Source organism: Ursus arctos, chromosome X (assembly GCF_023065955.2).
Source record: "Ursus arctos isolate Adak ecotype North America chromosome X, UrsArc2.0, whole genome shotgun sequence".
In the NCBI taxonomy this organism is placed as follows: domain Eukaryota; kingdom Metazoa; phylum Chordata; class Mammalia; order Carnivora; family Ursidae; genus Ursus; species Ursus arctos.
Window position 1 is genome coordinate 90,729,341 of NC_079873.1, and position 24,300 is coordinate 90,753,640.

General features: G+C 56.9%; 1 long non-coding RNA gene across 1 annotated transcript in view; it reads right to left on the reverse strand.

Annotated features, from left to right (window-relative positions):
* The window catches only part of LOC113241255 (uncharacterized), a 101,571-nt gene extending 81,549 nt beyond the window's left edge, over positions 1-20,022 (reverse strand). The window contains exon 1 of the long non-coding RNA XR_008959984.1: positions 16,174-20,022. This is a non-coding gene — a long non-coding RNA (uncharacterized LOC113241255). The remainder of the gene's footprint in view (positions 1-16,173) is intronic.
* Between the last annotated feature and the right edge of the window lie 4,278 nt (positions 20,023-24,300).

Below are 24,300 nucleotides of genomic sequence, written 5' to 3' on the forward strand. Positions count from 1 at the left end.
CGGCAGTGGCCATGAACCCATCCGGGACACCATCGTTCCCCCTGCGCAGCTCTGCAGCACACCTCAGGGGACACACGCTGGTCCGGTTTGGCCCTGGGCCCAGAGCCCCAACCACGGCCAGCCAGTCGGTGCCCGGTCCTCAGTCAGGACTCCCCGACAGAGGCCAGCCTGACCCTGAGGCCCGCAGCGGCCGGACACAAAGGTCGGCGGCGGCCCATGGGCAGCGGCCCCGGGGTCGACAGTGAGGTCCACCCCCAACACAACCGGGACTCAGGCGTGGACCCTGGCCCACACCTGTCAGTGTGGAGGGCGGCCTGGAGCCGCACCACGGTCGCCAACGCGGCCCCGTGCCTGCCCGGGCCTGGCCTGGCCTCCATCTCCGGACAGCTCCCAACGGCTCCCACGGGAGGGGCAGGCCAGGGAGGGGCAAGCCGCACGTGTGCCCACGCTCTCGAGGACCCGCACCTTTCCCGGACCAGCGGTACCAGGCCCACGCACAACACTGCTGCCCTTCTTGCCCGTCAAACGGCCCAGATCCTACAGTGGACACCTCACGGTCATATCGAGGGCACCCTGACAACCCGCCTCTCATGCCCGGGGGCAGGCACATTAGAAGCCAGAAGCGCGCATGCTTGCTCGCTCAAACACACACACACACACACACACGCGGCGCGCGCGCACACACACGCACAGAGACACACACACACACACACACTCTACAAACGCAAAAACACACTTCTACTCACAGGTACACACGCTCACGCTAATTCATGTGAACAAAGGCATGCATGCGTGCACACGGTCACAGGGGCACCGTCCCCCAGCAAACAAAAATGGTAGATTTTTCTACCACAGTTGGATGTCACCCTCCTCCAAACCTCAGGAGGTTGCCCACACACCCCACAGCAAGCGCCTGCAAAGCTGAACGATAGATGCCCCATTCTACCCCAGGCCCCGGGCCCCAGGGCGTAACGGTGCTGCGCCTTTCATGCACTCGGAGCCCTCTCCCTGCTCTAGCACGGCACACGGGACTCGCCCAACCTCAACCCCTGGGGAACATCTTGGCTCCCTGCCCTGCAAACAGGAGAGGCTGCTTCTCCCAAGACTCTGGCCCGAGAGGCCCAGCACCTCCCTCTTCCCAGGGCAGGGAGCAGATACTCTTTCGGACCGTCCCGTGGCAGGCAACGGCCCACTTGCAAGCCCCCTGGAACCCTGGACGAACGACACCTTGTTGGACATAAAACCCGCTCGCGTGGGAGACTCACTACCGAGGGCCGGGGGCTGGGGTTGGTGGTAGCTGGAGAAAGAAGATGCACGGGAGGGACTCTGTTCTTTCCACTTGGTGCCAAGCGGCCCCACAGAAGAGACACGTCCTCCGCAAGACAGCCCGGCACGGGCCACGTCGGACGTGGTCCCAGGGCACGGGTCCAAGCAAGCACGCCCGCCCGCCTCCTGGGCCCACGTGAAGGCAGCTAGAGCGGCCAGCGGTCGCGTGAAGGTGACGAGCCTCCGCCGCCCCTCTCGGGGTTGCCTGAGCCCACGTGTCCTCTCCTCTCATACGTGCTAGGCCCGGGTCGGCCTCAAGTCCAAAGGGTCATCCCGGACACTCTCACCTGCCCGGCCTACCAAGCAGGCTGAACAGACAATACCCCACGCCCGCCACCCCCGCCCCGGCGGGCCTCAAGGCCCCAGTCTCCATTCTCCCAGGCCTGCCACCCACTCTAGGGATTCCCTCCTGCCCACAAAGTAAAGGCCTGAGCACCCCCGAGCGCAGGCAGGAGCCACGGAAGACCGCCAAGGCGGGGGATGCGCCGCCTCGGGAAGGAAGGGCCTGGCTCCAAGAGCAGTCAACCACCTGGATGGTCGGGGTGGGGGTCGGGGTCGGGGCCGCGCCAAGGGAGGTGACGCAGGTGCCCCCTTGCTCAGGTGGGTCGGCCCTGGGTTCGCGATCGACTCGCCAAGCAGAGTCCGGGCAGGGGCCCCACGGTATCCCACGGCGCCCACGTCGGGACCTGTGACAGAGGCTACGGATACCCTGCCAAAGGACCGCTCCAGCCCTCAAGGGCCTCATCCTCTGGAGTCACGGGGTCGACCCCCAACTTTCCCCACCTGGAATCAAGGGTACGCCAAGCGAAGCCCTGCTCCTCGGCCTCGGGACCAGGGTGACGCAGTCGCTCCCCGCTGGGTAGGCACCCGAGACAGCAGGCAGGGCGGCCCACGGTTCCGGGGAACCCAAGCTCTGCCGGGGGCCCGATGTTGGCGCCCGGGCCCACAGGGCGTGCGGACGCCCCCGGGCTCTCGGGCAAGGGCTGGGGGGACAAGGAGATCCAGGAGGTCAACACCACGGTGCCCTGGGGCTTTGGACAAGAAGGAGGTGAGCGTGCACAGTCTCTCTCTCCACTCACATTCCCCTTCCAACACACACACACTCTCTCTCTCTCTCTCCTTCTCCCTCTCCCTCTCTGTCTCTAAGGGGTTTCTTGGAGCTGACAAGTGTGAGGAAAAGGGCCAACAGGCTGCCTTCAAGCCCTCCGATGGGCTCGTGGTGGTGGGCGGGGAGGTGGGGTGGGTGGGTGGACTTGTGCAGATGCCTGGGGATGCTGGGGGGACACGTGTGCAGGGGAAGGCACGACCCATCCCGGACCTTCTTCCACATGTGGCCTACGGGGACAGCCGGGGTATCCACAGAGGTCGTTCCGTATGATCTGGAGCGTGAACCTCCTTGGTGGCCATGGCAGAAGGGTGCCTGACTGTGGGTATATCTGGACACGCGGGGCTGGGCCCGCTGGACACAGGATGAGGTTCCGCTCCCAGGAGCCTCAGAAGCGGGAATGACCCCCGAACCCCCCCCTCCGCCACCAGAGTGGACGAGACATGGGAGCCGCCATGTTGGAGCCAGGGAGGATGGACACTGGCTTGGCCTCCTTTTTCGGTGTTTTTCCTGGTGTGGCCTTTTTTCTTCGGCAGAGGGCGGAGGGAGAGGCCCTGGGGGAAGGGCCGGTTGGCATTCCTGGTGCAATACTGCCATCAAGCGGAACTCTTCAGAGGTCGCGTGAGCCCGGCGCTGCGCCTTCCCGAGTGGCCAGGCCCAGGAGTGACGTGGGAGGGGAGACGGACCCCTCCCTCCGGGGGACCTGAGAGGCTCCAGAGACAGGCAGCGGGACACAGGGCGAGGTCCTGGTACCCTGCGGGTCCAGCACCGGGAAGCCAAGGCTCGGGACCCTGGTGGCCGCCATGTCTGGGCGGGACTAGAGGGGTGGAAGCCACCAGGCAGGAGGGGGAAGGGGCACCCAGCCGGGTCAGGGCCGCCGGGCCTTTGGCCCGCCCGGCCTTGGATGGCAGCCGTGCCCCTTCCCCAAGGAGCTGGAGCAGGATCGGTCTGGGCGGGGCCCAGGGCCCTACAAGCCCCGCCGAACAGCCGCAGGGCACACGAACTTGAAGGGCTGCTGCTATTTTGGGTGGGGACCACCCTGATGTCCCTGTGTCCTGTTCTGGGGATCAGGTGTGGAGCCTGGCCACTCGGTGTCAAGGGGCTTGGACGGTGAAGCGGTCCTGGGAGGCGGCGGGGGTGGGTGGCGGGGGAGATGGTGCCGGGGCTTACTGCCAGGAGCAGAGCCCAGGAGGGTCAGGCCCGCCCTCGGACGAGCCAAAGTGGGAGGAGGAGCGGCAGCAGCAGCCCCCTTCTCCGCTCCCCCCAACACACCCACAACCCTCCCGCTACCACCGCCCCGACCACCCCCCCCAACAGCGCCTGGGACCAAAACGCCAATGCCTGACACACACGCGGCAGCTGCAGTGCCATCTTGCGGGGGGCTTTGCCGCCTCTGGTGTCTGGCGGAGGCAGGCCTGGCCCCGGTGCTCCCCCACCCCAGTCGAGGCAGAGCAGCCCCGGCCAAGGCCTCTGCCTTTGCACACTTCACGTTCTGGGCCACCTTCTCCAACGCCCCACCAGAGTGGAGGGCGGGGGGGGGGGGGAGGGGGGCAATGACAAGCAACGGCCGGTTGGCTCTTGCCTCTGCGTCCCAACGGCACGCTTGCTTCAGAGCTGGTCAGCAACGGACCAGTGTGGAGCGCCTGCCAAAACGGCCAGGCACCTTGGGACCACGGGCCCCTTGTGTCCCGCCCGGGACTGGACTTCACTCCCAGGCAAGCCACAGCCCAGGGCTCATGGGATCGCAGAGGACAGTTCCGCTTGATGGCAGTATTGCACCAGAAATGCCAACTGGCCCTTCCCCCAGGGCCGCTCCCTCCGCCCGGCGCCAGAAGAAAAAAGGCCAGGCAAGCCATGTCCACCCTGCCTCCAACATGGCGGCTCCCATGTCTCAGGCACTGGGGGGGGGGGGGGGGGGAAGCACTCCATGGAGCCTCGTCCCCTCTGGCTCCCTTCAGCGTGCTTTCGTGACCAAAACGCTAGGGCGAGGCTCAGCGAGGCCCAGCGAGGTTCACCGAGGCTCCCGGCAGTGGCCATGAACCCATCCGGGACACCATCGTTCCCCCTGCGCAGCTCTGCAGCACACCTCAGGGGACACACGCTGGTCCGGTTTGGCCCTGGGCCCAGAGCCCCAACCACGGCCAGCCAGTCGGTGCCCGGTCCTCAGTCAGGACTCCCCGACAGAGGCCAGCCTGACCCTGAGGCCCGCAGCGGCCGGACACAAAGGTCGGCGGCGGCCCATGGGCAGCGGCCCCGGGGTCGACAGTGAGGTCCACCCCCAACACAACCGGGACTCAGGCGTGGACCCTGGCCCACACCTGTCAGTGTGGAGGGCGGCCTGGAGCCGCACCACGGTCGCCAACGCGGCCCCGTGCCTGCCCGGGCCTGGCCTGGCCTCCATCTCCGGACAGCTCCCAACGGCTCCCACGGGAGGGGCAGGCCAGGGAGGGGCAAGCCGCACGTGTGCCCACGCTCTCGAGGACCCGCACCTTTCCCGGACCAGCGGTACCAGGCCCACGCACAACACTGCTGCCCTTCTTGCCCGTCAAACGGCCCAGATCCTACAGTGGACACCTCACGGTCATATCGAGGGCACCCTGACAACCCGCCTCTCATGCCCGGGGGCAGGCACATTAGAAGCCAGAAGCGCGCATGCTTGCTCGCTCAAACACACACACACACACACACACACGCGCGCGCGCACACACACGCACAGAGACACACACACACACACTCTACAAACGCAAAAACACACTTCTACTCACAGGTACACACGCTCACGCTAATTCATGTGAACAAAGGCATGCATGCGTGCACACGGTCACAGGGGCACCGTCCCCCAGCAAACAAAAATGGTAGATTTTTCTACCACAGTTGGATGTCACCCTCCTCCAAACCTCAGGAGGTTGCCCACACACCCCACAGCAAGCGCCTGCAAAGCTGAACGATAGATGCCCCATTCTACCCCAGGCCCCGGGCCCCAGGGCGTAACGGTGCTGCGCCTTTCATGCACTCGGAGCCCTCTCCCTGCTCTAGCACGGCACACGGGACTCGCCCAACCTCAACCCCTGGGGAACATCTTGGCTCCCTGCCCTGCAAACAGGAGAGGCTGCTTCTCCCAAGACTCTGGCCCGAGAGGCCCAGCACCTCCCTCTTCCCAGGGCAGGGAGCAGATACTCTTTCGGACCGTCCCGCGGCAGGCAACGGCCCCACTTGCAAGCCCCCTGGAACCCTGGACGAACGACACCTTGTTGGACATAAAACCCGCTCGCGTGGGAGACTCACTACCGAGGGCCGGGGGCTGGGGTTGGTGGTAGCTGGAGAAAGAAGATGCACGGGAGGGACTCTGTTCTTTCCACTTGGTGCCAAGCGGCCCCACAGAAGAGACACGTCCTCCGCAAGACAGCCCGGCACGGGCCACGTCGGACGTGGTCCCAGGGCACGGGTCCAAGCAAGCACGCCCGCCCGCCTCCTGGGCCCACGTGAAGGCAGCTAGAGCGGCCAGCGGTCGCGTGAAGGTGACGAGCCTCCGCCGCCCCTCTCGGGGTTGCCTGAGCCCACGTGTCCTCTCCTCTCATACGTGCTAGGCCCGGGTCGGCCTCAAGTCCAAAGGGTCATCCCGGACACTCTCACCTGCCCGGCCTACCAAGCAGGCTGAACAGACAATACCCCACGCCCGCCACCCCCGCCCCGGCGGGCCTCAAGGCCCCAGTCTCCATTCTCCCAGGCCTGCCACCCACTCTAGGGATTCCCTCCTGCCCACAAAGTAAAGGCCTGAGCACCCCCGAGCGCAGGCAGGAGCCACGGAAGACCGCCAAGGCGGGGGATGCGCCGCCTCGGGAAGGAAGGGCCTGGCTCCAAGAGCAGTCAACCACCTGGATGGTCGGGGTGGGGGTCGGGGTCGGGGCCGCGCCAAGGGAGGTGACGCAGGTGCCCCCTTGCTCAGGTGGGTCGGCCCTGGGTTCGCGATCGACTCGCCAAGCAGAGTCCGGGCAGGGGCCCCACGGTATCCCACGGCGCCCACGTCGGGACCTGTGACAGAGGCTACGGATACCCTGCCAAAGGACCGCTCCAGCCCTCAAGGGCCTCATCCTCTGGAGTCACGGGGTCGACCCCCAACTTTCCCCACCTGGAATCAAGGGTACGCCAAGCGAAGCCCTGCTCCTCGGCCTCGGGACCAGGGTGACGCAGTCGCTCCCCGCTGGGTAGGCACCCGAGACAGCAGGCAGGGCGGCCCACGGTTCCGGGGAACCCAAGCTCTGCCGGGGGCCCGATGTTGGCGCCCGGGCCCACAGGGCGTGCGGACGCCCCCGGGCTCTCGGGCAAGGGCTGGGGGGACAAGGAGATCCAGGAGGTCAACACCACGGTGCCCTGGGGCTTTGGACAAGAAGGAGGTGAGCGTGCACAGTCTCTCTCTCCACTCACATTCCCCTTCCAACACACACACACTCTCTCTCTCTCTCTCCTTCTCCCTCTCCCTCTCTGTCTCTAAGGGGTTTCTTGGAGCTGACAAGTGTGAGGAAAAGGGCCAACAGGCTGCCTTCAAGCCCTCCGATGGGCTCGTGGTGGTGGGCGGGGAGGTGGGGTGGGTGGGTGGACTTGTGCAGATGCCTGGGGATGCTGGGGGGACACGTGTGCAGGGGAAGGCACGACCCATCCCGGACCTTCTTCCACATGTGGCCTACGGGGACAGCCGGGGTATCCACAGAGGTCGTTCCGTATGATCTGGAGCGTGAACCTCCTTGGTGGCCATGGCAGAAGGGTGCCTGACTGTGGGTATATCTGGACACGCGGGGCTGGGCCCGCTGGACACAGGATGAGGTTCCGCTCCCAGGAGCCTCAGAAGCGGGAATGACCCCCGAACCCCCCCCTCCGCCACCAGAGTGGACGAGACATGGGAGCCGCCATGTTGGAGCCAGGGAGGATGGACACTGGCTTGGCCTCCTTTTTCGGTGTTTTTCCTGGTGTGGCCTTTTTTCTTCGGCAGAGGGCGGAGGGAGAGGCCCTGGGGGAAGGGCCGGTTGGCATTCCTGGTGCAATACTGCCATCAAGCGGAACTCTTCAGAGGTCGCGTGAGCCCGGCGCTGCGCCTTCCCGAGTGGCCAGGCCCAGGAGTGACGTGGGAGGGGAGACGGACCCCTCCCTCCGGGGGACCTGAGAGGCTCCAGAGACAGGCAGCGGGACACAGGGCGAGGTCCTGGTACCCTGCGGGTCCAGCACCGGGAAGCCAAGGCTCGGGACCCTGGTGGCCGCCATGTCTGGGCGGGACTAGAGGGGTGGAAGCCACCAGGCAGGAGGGGGAAGGGGCACCCAGCCGGGTCAGGGCCGCCGGGCCTTTGGCCCGCCCGGCCTTGGATGGCAGCCGTGCCCCTTCCCCAAGGAGCTGGAGCAGGATCGGTCTGGGCGGGGCCCAGGGCCCTACAAGCCCCGCCGAACAGCCGCAGGGCACACGAACTTGAAGGGCTGCTGCTATTTTGGGTGGGGACCACCCTGATGTCCCTGTGTCCTGTTCTGGGGATCAGGTGTGGAGCCTGGCCACTCGGTGTCAAGGGGCTTGGACGGTGAAGCGGTCCTGGGAGGCGGCGGGGGTGGGTGGCGGGGGAGATGGTGCCGGGGCTTACTGCCAGGAGCAGAGCCCAGGAGGGTCAGGCCCGCCCTCGGACGAGCCAAAGTGGGAGGAGGAGCGGCAGCAGCAGCCCCCTTCTCCGCTCCCCCCAACACACCCACAACCCTCCCGCTACCACCGCCCCGACCACCCCCCCCAACAGCGCCTGGGACCAAAACGCCAATGCCTGACACACACGCGGCAGCTGCAGTGCCATCTTGCGGGGGGCTTTGCCGCCTCTGGTGTCTGGCGGAGGCAGGCCTGGCCCCGGTGCTCCCCCACCCCAGTCGAGGCAGAGCAGCCCCGGCCAAGGCCTCTGCCTTTGCACACTTCACGTTCTGGGCCACCTTCTCCAACGCCCCACCAGAGTGGAGGGCGGGGGGGGGGGGGGAGGGGGGCAATGACAAGCAACGGCCGGTTGGCTCTTGCCTCTGCGTCCCAACGGCACGCTTGCTTCAGAGCTGGTCAGCAACGGACCAGTGTGGAGCGCCTGCCAAAACGGCCAGGCACCTTGGGACCACGGGCCCCTTGTGTCCCGCCCGGGACTGGACTTCACTCCCAGGCAAGCCACAGCCCAGGGCTCATGGGATCGCAGAGGACAGTTCCGCTTGATGGCAGTATTGCACCAGAAATGCCAACTGGCCCTTCCCCCAGGGCCGCTCCCTCCGCCCGGCGCCAGAAGAAAAAAGGCCAGGCAAGCCATGTCCACCCTGCCTCCAACATGGCGGCTCCCATGTCTCAGGCACTGGGGGGGGGGGGGGGGGAAGCACTCCATGGAGCCTCGTCCCCTCTGGCTCCCTTCAGCGTGCTTTCGTGACCAAAACGCTAGGGCGAGGCTCAGCGAGGCCCAGCGAGGTTCACCGAGGCTCCCGGCAGTGGCCATGAACCCATCCGGGACACCATCGTTCCCCCTGCGCAGCTCTGCAGCACACCTCAGGGGACACACGCTGGTCCGGTTTGGCCCTGGGCCCAGAGCCCCAACCACGGCCAGCCAGTCGGTGCCCGGTCCTCAGTCAGGACTCCCCGACAGAGGCCAGCCTGACCCTGAGGCCCGCAGCGGCCGGACACAAAGGTCGGCGGCGGCCCATGGGCAGCGGCCCCGGGGTCGACAGTGAGGTCCACCCCCAACACAACCGGGACTCAGGCGTGGACCCTGGCCCACACCTGTCAGTGTGGAGGGCGGCCTGGAGCCGCACCACGGTCGCCAACGCGGCCCCGTGCCTGCCCGGGCCTGGCCTGGCCTCCATCTCCGGACAGCTCCCAACGGCTCCCACGGGAGGGGCAGGCCAGGGAGGGGCAAGCCGCACGTGTGCCCACGCTCTCGAGGACCCGCACCTTTCCCGGACCAGCGGTACCAGGCCCACGCACAACACTGCTGCCCTTCTTGCCCGTCAAACGGCCCAGATCCTACAGTGGACACCTCACGGTCATATCGAGGGCACCCTGACAACCCGCCTCTCATGCCCGGGGGCAGGCACATTAGAAGCCAGAAGCGCGCATGCTTGCTCGCTCAAACACACACACACACACACACACACGCGCGCGCGCACACACACGCACAGAGACACACACACACACACACACTCTACAAACGCAAAAACACACTTCTACTCACAGGTACACACGCTCACGCTAATTCATGTGAACAAAGGCATGCATGCGTGCACACGGTCACAGGGGCACCGTCCCCCAGCAAACAAAAATGGTAGATTTTTCTACCACAGTTGGATGTCACCCTCCTCCAAACCTCAGGAGGTTGCCCACACACCCCACAGCAAGCGCCTGCAAAGCTGAACGATAGATGCCCCATTCTACCCCAGGCCCCGGGCCCCAGGGCGTAACGGTGCTGCGCCTTTCATGCACTCGGAGCCCTCTCCCTGCTCTAGCACGGCACACGGGACTCGCCCAACCTCAACCCCTGGGGAACATCTTGGCTCCCTGCCCTGCAAACAGGAGAGGCTGCTTCTCCCAAGACTCTGGCCCGAGAGGCCCAGCACCTCCCTCTTCCCAGGGCAGGGAGCAGATACTCTTTCGGACCGTCCCGTGGCAGGCAACGGCCCACTTGCAAGCCCCCTGGAACCCTGGACGAACGACACCTTGTTGGACATAAAACCCGCTCGCGTGGGAGACTCACTACCGAGGGCCGGGGGCTGGGGTTGGTGGTAGCTGGAGAAAGAAGATGCACGGGAGGGACTCTGTTCTTTCCACTTGGTGCCAAGCGGCCCCACAGAAGAGACACGTCCTCCGCAAGACAGCCCGGCACGGGCCACGTCGGACGTGGTCCCAGGGCACGGGTCCAAGCAAGCACGCCCGCCCGCCTCCTGGGCCCACGTGAAGGCAGCTAGAGCGGCCAGCGGTCGCGTGAAGGTGACGAGCCTCCGCCGCCCCTCTCGGGGTTGCCTGAGCCCACGTGTCCTCTCCTCTCATACGTGCTAGGCCCGGGTCGGCCTCAAGTCCAAAGGGTCATCCCGGACACTCTCACCTGCCCGGCCTACCAAGCAGGCTGAACAGACAATACCCCACGCCCGCCACCCCCGCCCCGGCGGGCCTCAAGGCCCCAGTCTCCATTCTCCCAGGCCTGCCACCCACTCTAGGGATTCCCTCCTGCCCACAAAGTAAAGGCCTGAGCACCCCCGAGCGCAGGCAGGAGCCACGGAAGACCGCCAAGGCGGGGGATGCGCCGCCTCGGGAAGGAAGGGCCTGGCTCCAAGAGCAGTCAACCACCTGGATGGTCGGGGTGGGGGTCGGGGTCGGGGCCGCGCCAAGGGAGGTGACGCAGGTGCCCCCTTGCTCAGGTGGGTCGGCCCTGGGTTCGCGATCGACTCGCCAAGCAGAGTCCGGGCAGGGGCCCCACGGTATCCCACGGCGCCCACGTCGGGACCTGTGACAGAGGCTACGGATACCCTGCCAAAGGACCGCTCCAGCCCTCAAGGGCCTCATCCTCTGGAGTCACGGGGTCGACCCCCAACTTTCCCCACCTGGAATCAAGGGTACGCCAAGCGAAGCCCTGCTCCTCGGCCTCGGGACCAGGGTGACGCAGTCGCTCCCCGCTGGGTAGGCACCCGAGACAGCAGGCAGGGCGGCCCACGGTTCCGGGGAACCCAAGCTCTGCCGGGGGCCCGATGTTGGCGCCCGGGCCCACAGGGCGTGCGGACGCCCCCGGGCTCTCGGGCAAGGGCTGGGGGGACAAGGAGATCCAGGAGGTCAACACCACGGTGCCCTGGGGCTTTGGACAAGAAGGAGGTGAGCGTGCACAGTCTCTCTCTCCACTCACATTCCCCTTCCAACACACACACACTCTCTCTCTCTCTCTCCTTCTCCCTCTCCCTCTCTGTCTCTAAGGGGTTTCTTGGAGCTGACAAGTGTGAGGAAAAGGGCCAACAGGCTGCCTTCAAGCCCTCCGATGGGCTCGTGGTGGTGGGCGGGGAGGTGGGGTGGGTGGGTGGACTTGTGCAGATGCCTGGGGATGCTGGGGGGACACGTGTGCAGGGGAAGGCACGACCCATCCCGGACCTTCTTCCACATGTGGCCTACGGGGACAGCCGGGGTATCCACAGAGGTCGTTCCGTATGATCTGGAGCGTGAACCTCCTTGGTGGCCATGGCAGAAGGGTGCCTGACTGTGGGTATATCTGGACACGCGGGGCTGGGCCCGCTGGACACAGGATGAGGTTCCGCTCCCAGGAGCCTCAGAAGCGGGAATGACCCCCGAACCCCCCCCTCCGCCACCAGAGTGGACGAGACATGGGAGCCGCCATGTTGGAGCCAGGGAGGATGGACACTGGCTTGGCCTCCTTTTTCGGTGTTTTTCCTGGTGTGGCCTTTTTTCTTCGGCAGAGGGCGGAGGGAGAGGCCCTGGGGGAAGGGCCGGTTGGCATTCCTGGTGCAATACTGCCATCAAGCGGAACTCTTCAGAGGTCGCGTGAGCCCGGCGCTGCGCCTTCCCGAGTGGCCAGGCCCAGGAGTGACGTGGGAGGGGAGACGGACCCCTCCCTCCGGGGGACCTGAGAGGCTCCAGAGACAGGCAGCGGGACACAGGGCGAGGTCCTGGTACCCTGCGGGTCCAGCACCGGGAAGCCAAGGCTCGGGACCCTGGTGGCCGCCATGTCTGGGCGGGACTAGAGGGGTGGAAGCCACCAGGCAGGAGGGGGAAGGGGCACCCAGCCGGGTCAGGGCCGCCGGGCCTTTGGCCCGCCCGGCCTTGGATGGCAGCCGTGCCCCTTCCCCAAGGAGCTGGAGCAGGATCGGTCTGGGCGGGGCCCAGGGCCCTACAAGCCCCGCCGAACAGCCGCAGGGCACACGAACTTGAAGGGCTGCTGCTATTTTGGGTGGGGACCACCCTGATGTCCCTGTGTCCTGTTCTGGGGATCAGGTGTGGAGCCTGGCCACTCGGTGTCAAGGGGCTTGGACGGTGAAGCGGTCCTGGGAGGCGGCGGGGGTGGGTGGCGGGGGAGATGGTGCCGGCGCTTACTGCCAGGAGCAGAGCCCAGGAGGGTCAGGCCCGCCCTCGGACGAGCCAAAGTGGGAGGAGGAGCGGCAGCAGCAGCCCCCTTCTCCGCTCCCCCCAACACACCCACAACCCTCCCGCTACCACCGCCCCAACCACCCCCCCCAACAGCGCCTGGGACCAAAACGCCAATGCCTGACACACACGCGGCAGCTGCAGTGCCATCTTGCGGGGGGCTTTGCCGCCTCTGGTGTCTGGCGGAGGCAGGCCTGGCCCCGGTGCTCCCCCACCCCAGTCGAGGCAGAGCAGCCCCGGCCAAGGCCTCTGCCTTTGCACACTTCACGTTCTGGGCCACCTTCTCCAACGCCCCACCAGAGCGGAGGGCGGGGGGGGGGGGGGCAATGACAAGCAACGGCCGGTTGGCTCTTGCCTCTGCGTCCCAACGGCACGCTTGCTTCAGAGCTGGTCAGCAACGGACCAGTGTGGAGCGCCTGCCAAAACGGCCAGGCACCTTGGGACCACGGGCCCCTTGTGTCCCGCCCGGGACTGGACTTCACTCCCAGGCAAGCCACAGCCCAGGGCTCATGGGATCGCAGAGGACAGTTCCGCTTGATGGCAGTATTGCACCAGAAATGCCAACTGGCCCTTCCCCCAGGGCCGCTCCCTCCGCCCGGCGCCAGAAGAAAAAAGGCCAGGCAAGCCATGTCCACCCTGCCTCCAACATGGTGGCTCCCATGTCTCAGGCACTGGGGGGGGGCGGGGAGCACTCCATGGAGCCTCGTCCCCTCTGGCTCCCCTCAGCCTGCTTTCGTGACCAAAACGCTAGGGCGAGGCTCAGCGAGGCCCAGCGAGGTTCACCGAGGCTCCCGGCAGTGGCCATGAACCCATCCGGGATACCATCGTTCCCCGTGCGCAGCTCTGCAGCACTCCTCAGGGTACACTCTGGTCTGGTTTTGTTTCCAGAGACTCCACGTTTTCTGTGTGCACTACCTGACCATGGCATCCTCATGTCCTTTGGAGACCTTTGCCTGATCTTGTGGCCTCTGGGCTCCATTTAGAACGTGTGTGGAAACCACTGGGCATTTGTTCTGGTTTGAAATAGAAGGTATATCTCCTGTGGTTAGATGAAAGATGTTTTTTAGTGTCCAGACTGTGTATCGTTTGGTTCCCTTGGTTTAAGTGTCAATGGTGGCACACAGGACAAGTGTGAATGGTTGGTGTGTCCCACTTGTGAGATGGAAGCCATCTCATGCCTGGATTTGGGTCAATCTGTGATTGTCTCATATTCTTATCAGGTATGGTAAACACCTGGGTGTGGGTAGGCTATGGGGGACTTACTTAGTTTTTACCTTATTGTTTTTTAGCTCCTGAAGATGCTATTTGTTTCACTGTGGTCAACCTGGGAATAGGTGTGGAGACATGCCAGTGATATTACGTGGCTTCCTAGGGGTTCATCTGCTCATAGACAAAGAGACGGGGGGAGTTGCCACTTCTGAGGTACACATTGTCTGAAGGACCTGTCTCCTAATGAGATGAGATATGGACAGGACACAGAGGACTCGAAGACAATTACATGTCTAAGTCCAGGAGCACTGTACTTCACCATATGCTCTGTTTCGAAAAGAAATGGCAATGAGATTGTCTTCTGTTCTTTTTCTGTATTTTCTGATTTTGCAATTTAACTCTTTCTCTATCTGAAATTGTCATACTGTAGGTGTTGGTAACACTGTCAATTACAGTGATTTGCACAAAGCAATACCTAAGGAACGCCCAGGAGTGAGTGGAGTTCTTGCAGACCCATGCTCAAGGAGAAATGTGTGTCCATGTCAGGGGCATTCTGTCTGTCCCCATGGTAGTCTGTGTGTGCACAGTCACAGTGTTCTATGCGTTTCATATGGCTTTATGTTCCATGGGACTCCTCGAACCTCAACTTTTTTTTTTAAAGATGTTATTTATTTATTTGGAGAGAGAGAGAATGAGCGCATGCATGCAAGTAGTGAGGGGCAGGGAGGGGGAGACAGAAAATCTTAAGCACATTCCCCACTGAGCCTCTGAGATCATGACCCAAGCCAATATCAAGAGTCAAACACCCAACCGACTAATCCACCCACTGCTCTTGAGAGACTCCTAATTTTGGAGTCTCAACTCCAAACCTCAACTTTTTTTTTTTTTTGACAGAGAAAGACAGCCAGCTAGAGAGGGAACACAGGCAGGGGGAGTGGGAGAGGAAGAAGCAGGCTCCTAGCGGAGGAGCCTGATGTGGGGCTCGATCCCAGAACGCTGGGATCACGCCCTGAGCCGAAGGCAGACACTTAACGACTGAGCCACCCAGGCACCCCCAAACCTCAACTCTTGAGAGACTCCTAATTTTTGTCACTTCCAACAGGACAGGAGTTGCACAGTGAATCACACCCAAGGTTCCCATTACCTCTTTCTCCCGTATATGGCAGTTATTAGGGAGCATATACTTTCCCTGTCCCTTGGGTATTGTACAGAAAGGGATATGGGGAAGGTGTGGGGTGCCACGGCTCAATGCTCCTTTTGCCCGCAGGTGGCATCTTTCCTCCTGCCTAGAACCTAGAACAAGAACTTGACCTGGACACACAGCTCTGTCCAGGATTTACTGTGAAAGGCTCATAGGATTGCCCAACAAGCTTCTTTTGAAAGCAGGGCTGCCACAGGATTGGCCCCTTGCCCTTGCTGCTTGGACCCTGCCTCTGCCCTTTGCTAAGGCAGGAACCTTGACCAGACTAGCGTCCAACCCTACCTAAGCATGGTGCTACAAAGTCCCTAGCCCACCTGCCTTCAATTATTTTGAGCTACAGTAACAAGTGTCATCCTCATGGCATTTGTATAAAGGCACATGAGTAAGAAGAAAACATTGTCTGGTCTCTGGTCATACCTTCACGCAACACTTTCATCTGGAGGAATGGAGGAGTACCCCTCCTGAAGACTTCATGCTTTTCAAGTTCCCTGGTTTTTCAAGAGAGAAAATTGGAGCTCATGGAGAGATCTGTATTTGGCTGCCCTAATATGCTCCCCCAAACCCCATACCCCCAAGCACATGTACCCTCTTAATATTCTAGCAAGTGTTTGTTCCCAAGTCTTCCCTGATCTGGCAGGAGGCCACGATGCAGCGAGCTAGACCCAAGAGCGATCGGGAGATGATGGAAAGAACAGGTATGGAGGGACTCACTCAAAGTAACGATGGCAACAGGCATTACAGGCCTGGCTGTCCTGAAAAGGTCTCCAGTAACCTCTCCCCATATGGCGCTGGGACTGCTGCCTCCCATGAGTGAAGGGTGGAGCCAAATGTTCTGTTCTCTAGTAGCTGGCTTCACAGGGACTGGGGCCCAAATCAGACTGAGGCCCAATCCGTTCCCACTCTCCCTGGTTCGACAAGACACCTTAAATTCCTCATCTGGATCGCTGTAAGTAATACACAGAGATGATCTAGATGCTCATGCATGCATCTCCTTTTCCTGTTCCACAATCAGGAACTGACTTGAGAGCCTTTCCTACCATGGCTGAAACTGTGGTACAGTACCCAAGTGTCTTGGTGTCAGGAACCTGCCTGGGGAGTCTCTCCTTCTAGAGCCTTGCTGAAATAGCACAATCACTGTGTTTTTCCTATGGTAAAATAAACTCTCTTAAAAAAGGAAAAAGAAGAGAACAAAGAGCACTCACTCACCCAGAACACCAGCACTGGCTTCTTCGTTTTCATTTCTCTTTCTTTCCTTTCACTCTGTCTCCCCTGCAACAGGAGAGACCTCATTCAGTATGGGACCACCACAGAACTCGGTAACAGGATGTTGTGTACATCCCACTCAAGCAACCTCGAGTGTTTCTGGTTACTATTCCTACCACCTCTGGGGTCAATCAAAATTTCTGAATACGGCAGGGTGTGTACATCAACTTCACTCATCCTTCAAAAACTGCACGGATTGTCACTCAGGGGTGTCAAAAAGCAGCTCATACAGAATGCACTGGGTGAAAATTGAAGATATCCTCCACAATCTCTTTCCTGAGCCATAGCCATCACCTTGGCATTTATACTCATAACTTTCCCCCTCAGTTCTGGACCTGCATGACTATGGAGGGATATCGATGGGTATCTTGACAGGCCTGCATCCTCCTCCAGAATGGAGTAACAAACAGACCCTCTACTGAGCAGCAACTCATTTGACTCAAAGGGATACCAGGTATCTCCTCTCTGGCTGCACTGAGATCCACCACATTGACTTTCCAGGGATGTGGACATTTTCTCTTAAGGATGTGGCAAGTTACAATTTACCAGCTTCTTTCTTCTGCGTCAATGCTGATATAAGAGAAAGTCTCCTGGTCACACACGCCCACACTTCAGTAACCATGACTCAATATGCTGGTTGAAGAAGGAAGGAGAGAAGAAGAAAAGAGAAACCCAGTGTCTGAAGAGAAGGGACAAGTATAATAACCTCTGCTCTAGCCCCCTGGCAAAGATGAGGGTACCTTACACTGGGCAGCTATGAGAAAAGAAATGGAGAGGATCGAGCAGGCCAGGACATTTACCAGGCAGCCAGGATGACTTATATGCTGGGAGAGCAACCAAATGTGAAAGAATGTATAAAGTACTATGTAGGACATGTGGGGTCAGAGAGCAGAATGTAGCATGCTCTCTGTGTCTGTTAGATTTCATTTGCATGCAATCCCTGCAGCATACAGGAGGAAAAATTACATGTAGTTTCCGCTGCAAGTAGGGAGTTGGAAGGCAGAGAGACAACTTGGGAGCAGTCACTGTGTAACACTAAGGGCTTTTCTTTGGGCAAAGTTTCTATCCAACATGGCATCTCCAAGGCAGTTATGGGGAAAAATACAGAGGGGAAATTTTAGACATATGCATACACATGCATGACACCTAAGCATATTTATGTGCCTATTATTAATGAAAAAGTGAATCCTAATGGCCTACTCCTGAGCCCTTAAGCTGAATGAAGTAGCTGGATGAATACAGAAAAGAGGCAATAACTCAAGAAGACAGGAAATGCAGGTCCTGGTGACAGTTATTGCTATGGAATCAATGTCCACAGAAAGTGAGGATTCTGCCCCAAAAGAACCATATGGGTATCCATACAAAAGTGTGCAGAGAAAACAGGGTCCCAGTTCCCAGGATATCCACATTTAAAACTCTTAGATGTGGGGACGAATCCACAGATGTATGCATTCCTTTGGATATTATAGGTATATTTCCACTGCTATCAAGAAGTCCAAATGTAAGAGATACCACTTTCCCCCAACTCCCCTGTACAGTCAACCCCATTTGGGGACTTAGTTGGCCTTAGAGTCTTCAGGACCCTTTTTTGATCCTTAAAGGGCAGAGGGAGAAACCTCACAAATGAGCATGCATGGCATTTCTGGAGCAACAGCGCCATCACGCGGATACTTTTTGAGCAAAGCCTGCAGCACCTTCCTGTCTTCTGCGGAGGAAGGCCTGTGAGGGACAAAGGGTGGGATTGGGGCACCCACAAGATTCTGGGCCAGACCCAGAACACCCCCAGAATCAGTGGGGAAAGGACACAGGGTGGATAGAGACAGACTTGACCATCAAGCAGCACTGGGCTGCCAGGACGCAGGCCTCCCAGGCTGTGGGGGTGTGGCCTCGGCAGCCGCCATGTTACAGAACCAGAAGTTGAAGCTCCAACTCCAGGGCATCTGGCCTGTGGATCCTTGCCCTTGGTGCAGGAACAAGCTCAGCCATGAGGTCTCTGGGGTCTCAGGGCCATAGGGAACCCAGGACTAGAGGCCCCAAGCTCAGCTGCCACCCCTGGGGGCGGCAGCATCTTGCAGACAGGATGGAAAACTTCCTGATTATTTGGTACTAGACACAGACAAGGAAGAGTAATGCAGATACACTGCAGGTTTGAGTTAGAACTGTGTTTTGTTTACCTTGGCTCCCTCTACAAGGAGAATCTGGGTTTCAGGCCCCAAAATATCCCAGAAAACCCTACTTGCCCCACATGACAGAGGGTGTAGATACAGGATGAAACAGGACAAGATCAGTATACTGAGATGGACATCACCCTCCAGAGTGAAAAGGGATCCAGGTCTGTTTTCTGCACTACTTGTTGGGAACGTCATAGCTCAGAAGCACCCTATTCCTCAGGTGTATGATCTGGGTCCTCTTGTTTGGGGACTGTCCTGGGATTTCCTGTATGGGGTCCATGTTCTGTAGATGGCTAGAGGGGCACACTGAGACCATCTTGGTCTAGGGACCAATTAGACCAAGTCAATCAGGACCTGGCCCTGGGAGCTCAGCAAAAAGTTCAACCCCAAAAATCTATGCCTACCTAAGTCCACAAGTATAAAATGAAGGAGCAGAGAGTGGGTTTCCCACACCCTTCTAGGAGGGGTGAAATCAAGGAGTGTGTGGAGAGAAGAGCTGAGCCTGGAAACTTGTTCCCAGAGCACCCTCCTCAGAAGGTAAAAACTAGACAAAGAGCATGAGCTACCCCAGAGGTTCTTCCAGGAGTAGGCTATCAGAACAGCAGAAGTCTAACATGAATTGCTGGGTGCCCAGGAGTATGTGCCTTGTTCCTGTCTTTGAGAGACATGCTTGATTTGTGGTGGACATGGGGGAGGAGGGTGTCTCTCAACCCAACAGCTGTGAGCTTTAAGCACCATCTTCAGACCTCTTGATTCCCCAGCTTTGGGGGCAAGCATGGGGTTGAGACCTTGGAGATCCAAGGGTGAATGGAAGCCAAGGCTATTCCTTCTCATCACTGAAGTGACTCTCAGGGATTCTTGGGAAAGGTGGCCAAGAATGCTAAAGGCCGCAAATTATTGGCTAGAGAATCTGCACTGCTCTAAGCCAAAGATGGGTCTGGAAGTCCTAGATCCTAGAGACCCCAGCAAATGAGACCACAGTTGTTGATCAGATTCTTTAACGCAGGCAAAGGCTCCTTTTTCTGGTGTGGGCTGGTCCCTTCTGGACTCTTCATGCTTGCTTTCACTGGGCCTCAACCCTTTAGCACAGGGTAGCCAGGCTCCACATCTCATCTCTGAGTTGGACAGAGGAAGGTCATTGTCCTGTCTCTAGGACTGCCAATGGCAGCACCACTCCAGTGCCCACAGTGGTGTCTGGCTGGGCCTTACCCTGCCCAAGAGAGGCTTTCAGGGCCCTGGTCTGTCCAGGCCAAAACTGCTCTTCCTCCAAGGGGAAGGGGCACATGGCCAAAAGCCTACAGCCTCCTGGCTGGGGCTCCTTCTATTCCTGCCCAGACACATCCACCACTAGGTTGCCAAGCCTTGGTTTCCTGTGCCAGACCCACCAGTCTCCTAGACCATGATCCTTATCACAGTGCCAGTCTCTGGAGCTTCCCCGACCCAATTTGGTCTTGGGTCATGCTTAGCTCCTGCCTAGTGGGTCTCCTGACCTCCTAGGGACACACTGTCCTTGCCTCACCCTTCACCCTCGTCACTCCTCCCCCAGGAAGTGATGGTGCACGGTTGGTGGGATTTGCAAAGTATTTCCTCTTGGTGGCAGTACTGCACCAGAAATGCCAATATGCCCCTCCACCCCCAAGCCCTCTCCCTCCACCCTTTCCTAAGGAAAAAAAAACGCCAACCTATGTTCAGTGTGGCTAACACAAGGTGGCTCACCATCTTGGCCATTTAGGGAAAAGGGGCAAAGGCTTCAAAATCTGGCACTCCATCCTGCAAGGCCTGGTCTCTGTAGAATCCTAGCCTGCCTTCGGGACACAAAAGCAATGACTCCTCATCTAGGCATCCTAGCAGGGGCTCTGAAAGTATCCCTGGCTATTTCTTTAGCACTCCACATTTGCCATTCCCTCCAGAAACAACCTGACCATGAGGTCTCATGTAGCTTGATACAAAGAGAGTTGGTCCACAGGCACCAGGGGAGCTCAAGTAAGGTAAATCTCTAGTTGCAATACAATAATCCTGTTAAACTAGTTTATGTTACAGGACTGTTTACAGTTTTTGGATATGGATTATTATATATTGGTCAAAAGTGGAACTACATGGTATTCTAAAGACACCTGTTCTTGTATCTGGCCTCTATTCATTCTCCCAATGCTTCCCACAAGAAGGTTTTTAATGAAAAACACATGATTTCTGGATGCGTGTGAGAATTTGCACATTTCACTGTGAAGCATTTCATATGAAGGCACAAGCATTTGGTCTTGTTTCTGAGCAATCAGCACATGCTATATGATGAAGACCTTACCTGATGTCAGGTACACCTCTAGAATCCACTTTTTCATGACTGGCAGATCCAAGGGAGAATAATCTCCATCATGTACTGAAGGAACACACTGGCCAGGTAAAAGTGTCGGAAGACAATGTAATCAGGAGGAGATGCATTCCGCTGGTGCATCCACATCCCAATTCCCCAGCTGCCCCCCACACTGTTCTGACTGGGAATATCCAGACAAATCATGTTTTGTGTTTTGGATTTTTTTTTTCCTCTTGATCTACACATTAATGTATTGCTCCAGAGGCCCGATGTGACTGAAGGCCATTAGAAATCTTTTAAATCAATTGAGAAAATCAAGCAAAATTCTACAGAGCCTCCACTGCATGCCACAAACATCCAAAGAAAAAGCAAGTCACAATCTTATGTTATCCTTTTCATCCTCAAAAGATTGTCCCATGCTTGACAGCAAACAACTGTTTAGGTGGAAGGTAAAACGTCTGTTTCGACTTCAGTCTACGTGTGCACTGACAGAGGTGTACGCATATCGACTTGGATATTTCTTTCTGGTTTCATACTGAAGGAGACTCATCAAACTTCAACCCTTCAGGAACCTTCCTGCTTGTTTCCCCTCAAAAGAGGACAAACTTCTCCCAAGGACTCAGGCCCACAAGGACCACCATCTCATTCTTCCTGTGGCAGGCAGTGTATACTCCCTCCCATGGCTGAATATCAGGACATCCCATTACTGACTTCTAGAGGGTCCTTTTGGTCCCTTTCTACTTCTCAACTCTACAATTCCCGGGGGAAAGACGCTCTCTTGGACACACTCCTCTGCTCATTTATATGTGAATATAATTCTCCTCTGCATTTTCAGAGAAGCAACAGAATGAACCAAAATTCTCATGTACTTTCAATTTTTGGATCAATGTTGCCAAATGGTTTTCCAAGAGGCTCATACTTAATTGCATCCTGCCCAGTATTAGATGTCCCAGTTCTAACAGAACTGGCTAGTCTTTTTCATTGAGGTCAGTATAAAAAGTAAAATATCATGATAAATATGCAAACGTCTGCCTCCATTCCTTGTGTCTCCTCGGCTAAAGTAGGTTTACACTGACATGGAGTCGAAACGATCAGTCTAAAGCTTCATGGATTCTTGGATTTTAATCAGGTTTAGAAAGCCCCCTTCCATGCCATGCTTTGAACCAGATTCTCCAATTTTCTTTCTTTTTTTTTTTTTTAAAGATTTTATTTATTTATTTGACAGCCAGTGAGAGAGGAAACACAAGCAGGGGAAGTGGGAGAGGAAGAAGCAGGCTTCCAGCGGAGCATGGAGCCCTATGCGGGGCTCGATCCCAGGGACCTGGGATCACGCCCTGAGCTGAAGGCAGATGCTCAACGACTGAGCCACCCAGGCACCCCAAGATTCTCCAATTTTCAAACATTTTAGTTTAGCTCTCATCAGCAAATAAGGGCCTACGGACAATCAAAACACAAATGGGAATAGACAACCCTAAAGAACATGACTAGTATTGTGTATTCCATAGTTTGAAGGGAGTCACTGTATATCATGTTTAACTAGGCCTTGAAAAGAAAAGGCAACATAATATTTAGGGTTTTGTTTTATTTTAGTCCTCTTAAATTCTGGTTTACAGGATCCACAGTACTCTAAACTTAGCCCACCTTATTAGGTACACTAGAGTGTCTATGCCCTTTTCAAATTAATCAACTGAGATCTATATCATCTTCTAGAGTCACTGGATTAATGTCTATTGCCTACACGTCTTATCTGCAATGGTCGAGCCAGCCTGCTCTCCTTGGCTTCCAGTTAGATTACCAAGATCCTCTTGTTTGGAAAGATATCTGGGACCTCAAGTGGGAGGTTTACTCTATCGTCACGTCAGCATTGAACCCTTGTCAAAAGGGTATACTGAGACCACCATGCTCACAGTATTGGGGTAGAGACCACATGAGACTGTGTGGGTCAGGATGTTGGCTTGTGCTCGGCAAACAAGGTCTCGGTCAGCATCTTTCCCGCATAACATTAACTTTTAAAATCTTTAGAATTTCAGCAAATGTGTTAAAGAAGGAGAAATGCAAGGGTTTCAGCACCCTCCAATGAGATGTTAAAAAAAAATAGTGGTAACATTTGAATTCTGTTGCAACACTGCAGGTAAGAGAGAAAACAAAATATTTCAGAGAAATTGATTTGTAACATTTTACCCAACTTTTACCCACCCAGTGCTGAAAAATCCAACACTCAGAGGCTATGCTTTAAATTTTTTTCACCTTTCCTAGGGTTGGTAGGAACCAATACGGAAAATATTTATATCCTTCGCTGACATCTAGAGGGTTAACAAAATTCTTAATAATCAAAGACTCTATCAATTTTTTTTCAGCCCAATTCCATGGACAAATATCCTATTACTTAGCAGAATAAAGGGATTATTACTAACAATTTTACCAACAATTAAATTGCCAACAATTAAAGATTATATGCCTAGGAATAATCTAACAAAAGCATGAAAAACTTACAAGAGGTAAATGTTAAAGTGTCCTGAAAGACAGAAAAGCACACTTAAGCCACAGTAAAGATGTATTATATTCTTGAATAAAAGATTCTACCTCTTGAATATGTTAATTCATCATCAGTTACTTAATCAATCTATTCTAATCCCAAGAAAAATCCATAAGGCTTTAGAAGGCCTTGTTGTTGTTTTCCATTATTCACAAGGGACAACAAAATAAACAGGAAGATCAGGAGAGTTTTGATAAAGAAACCATGTGGGAGGATGACTAGCTCTACCATATATATAGAAAACAAAGACCAAGAAGAGACACCAAAATGGGCCACTCTCTTACATCACACACAAAATAAACCCAAAATGGATTAAAGACCTAAATGTAAGAATTGAAACCATAAATCCTCTAAAACACACACACACACACACACACACACACACACACACACACACACACAGAGGCAGTAAACTCTTAAGACATCAGCCTGGGCAATATTTTTCTGGATCTGTATCCCAAGGCAAGGGCAACAAAAGCAAAAATAAACAACTGGGACAATGGCAAACTAAAAAGGTTATGCACAGCAAAGGAGACCATCAACAAAACGAAAAAGCAACCTACTGAATGGGAGAAGATATTTGCTAATCATATATCCAATAAGGGGTTAATACCCAAAATATATGAAGAACTCATACAACTCAATAACAAAAAACGATCCTATTAAAAAACGGCCAGAGGACCCAAACAGGTATTTTTTCCAAAGACATACAGATGGCTATCAGACATATGAAAAGATGCTCAACATCACCTAACATCAAAGAAATGCCAATCAAAACTACAATGAGATATCACCTCACACCAGTGAGAATGGCTAGTATCAAAAAGACAAGAAATAACAAGTGTTGGTGAGGATGTGGAAAAAGAGGAACCCTCATGCATTACTGATGGGAATGTAAATTAGTGCAGTCACTATGGAAAATATGGAGGTTCCTCAAATATTTAAAGACAGAAATACCATACAATCCAATAATTCTACTATTGAGTATTTACCTGAGGAGAACAAAAGCACTAATTCAGAAAAATATATGCACCCTATGTTTACTGCAGCTT